Genomic DNA, 1917 nt, shown 5'->3' with positions numbered 1-1917 from the left:
AACCTACAGCGAGTCAATTAGTTCTTAAAATGTTACCTTTAAGTTAATTTTACTGTTTTGTGACATTAATAATGCTTATATATCGATATTTTTCTATTTTTGATCTATTTTTGCTTCTGTTTATCGGCATCATGTTTGGGGAGGCTAAACCGTCTAAATTCACAGCCTCTTTTTTCCGGTCCTCCGGTCTACCAAGGACCCGGCCCGCCGCAACAGGGTAGTCTGGGTCCTCCGGAGGACCCGGCCTGTCGTTTTGGACACAGCCATGGAGGGACGCTCTGAGGGGCGGGAGTGAGACAAATGGGCGGTGCTTTGTACCAGCAAGTGTTTAAACAGTTCCAAATGACTACCACAGGAGATTCAGGGATATCTCAAGCATGCATGAATGAGTCAAAGCAACACTCTGGACATGTTTTTAATAAGGGAATGGTATTATAACATGATATAAAGCTCAAAAAGTCAACTTTGCATATCCCCCATACTCCATTACAATATAAAATTAGATATATAATACTTATCTAGTCTATGTTATAAGATTGGTTTATGTTAATTGTAGTGTAATATATTCAATAAAACAGAAAACACGTCCCAGTTTTTTTTAACCACATTTAGAAATCAATAGAAATATGAAATATCCTCGTTAACCATTTTGACTCCTGTATCTCAACATAATAAAATCACAGATTACCTAATGTTCTGCATTTTGTTCTGAAAACCAGTAATCAGTCCATTTGTATAAATGTTTACCTGTTGTCTCGCCTTTATTATTACACCATGACAGCTCCCTGAATAAACCCGAACAGAAAATATTTTGAATAAAGTAATTGTGTTTTTTTAAGAACACCTTGCACAGTCTGAACAGCTGCAGCGGTCAGATTTAATTAGCTGCTGATACCACATCTAGTCTTGGGAATATGTATTTTAAACATATTATCATTTAATTAGAGATGTTACAAAAAGGTTGAATGCAAATATCGCTCGGCAGTAAAAATGTAAATCAAACCAAACAACAGAAAAGCTTTTTGTTTGACTTTCCCAGTCCAGTGTTCACTGTCTCCCCCCCAGGGCTCTGGCTTGCTTCCCCGTCCCGCTACAAGCTAGCCTCTCTCTGGCTTTTAGCCTCCCAGACGGGCGGAACATCACTGATTCCCCCGCATTTCACCCGCTTTCCCCGCCGCAGCGCCCCTCTGTCGTGTTTACCTGAAAGAGGGGCTACAAAAGCGCCGAGCAGCGCCGGGATAGACGTCCTCTCAGTTCGCTAAAATGTCCATTTTAACCGTTAGCTGCAGCTAGCAAAATGCTACCGTCTCCAGCGGTGCATGTGTGTGTGTGTGAGTGTGTGACAGAGGCAGACAGAGGATGTGTGTGTGATGTCTGAATGATGCGAGCAGCATATGGAGTGAGCCTCTCACTAAAGTGATGGAGCACAAATGAAGGAGACAGTAAACTCAACACCGACCGGCAGGAAGTCTGAATATTTTACAGAGAGGTTTCAGAGGGGAAAAAAACGCTTACGTGATATTCGGTGAGCTTTAATCCGACGGTAGGAAAGAGATGCTGGTTGTTGGACAGAAAAGAGTGACTCCGGGTCAGGATTTCTCTCCCTTTTCTCCGCCTCTGTGCTCGCGCGCGCGCGTGTGTGTCCTCCAGCTGAAGCTCTATCCCGTCTCCAGCCTGGCCCGGAGTGTCCCGGTGCTCTTGTACCTCCACTCGCCCTCCAGTGGAGACTGAACGGCCCTGATGCGCTCTGATTAGGAGGACCCCCCTCTTCGGATAGGCAGCGCTCCCCCTCCCTCCTCCTCACTCACGCCACCATGAACGTGCTTGCGCGTGTGCGGCTGTGTTCATCCGCGCGCGGTACCGTGAGCACGGAAAAGACTGAATGAGTGAATGTGTGCGCTTTGGAATGAGTCATCC

The 1917-nt window shown here is 45.3% G+C and overlaps 1 protein-coding gene across 3 annotated transcripts in view; it reads right to left on the bottom strand.

The window, feature by feature from the left end:
• The window catches only part of plcb4b (phospholipase C, beta 4b), an 85283-nt gene extending 83462 nt beyond the window's left edge, over positions 1-1821 (bottom strand). For 2 of the 3 annotated variants that reach the window (XM_014009889.1, XM_014009890.1), the window contains exon 1: positions 1516-1820. The gene's annotated coding sequence lies outside the window, so the exon portion shown is untranslated. Of the gene's footprint in view, positions 1-1515 lie in introns of all 3 variants that reach the window. The other variant, XM_014009891.1, reaches the window with a different exon arrangement.
• Between the last annotated feature and the right edge of the window lie 96 nt (positions 1822-1917).

This window comes from Austrofundulus limnaeus, unplaced genomic scaffold (genome assembly GCF_001266775.1).
Source record: "Austrofundulus limnaeus strain Quisiro unplaced genomic scaffold, Austrofundulus_limnaeus-1.0 Scaffold63, whole genome shotgun sequence".
NCBI classification, from domain to species: Eukaryota; Metazoa; Chordata; class Actinopteri; order Cyprinodontiformes; family Rivulidae; genus Austrofundulus; species Austrofundulus limnaeus.
This window is presented reverse-complemented; position numbering and strand designations above follow the sequence as displayed.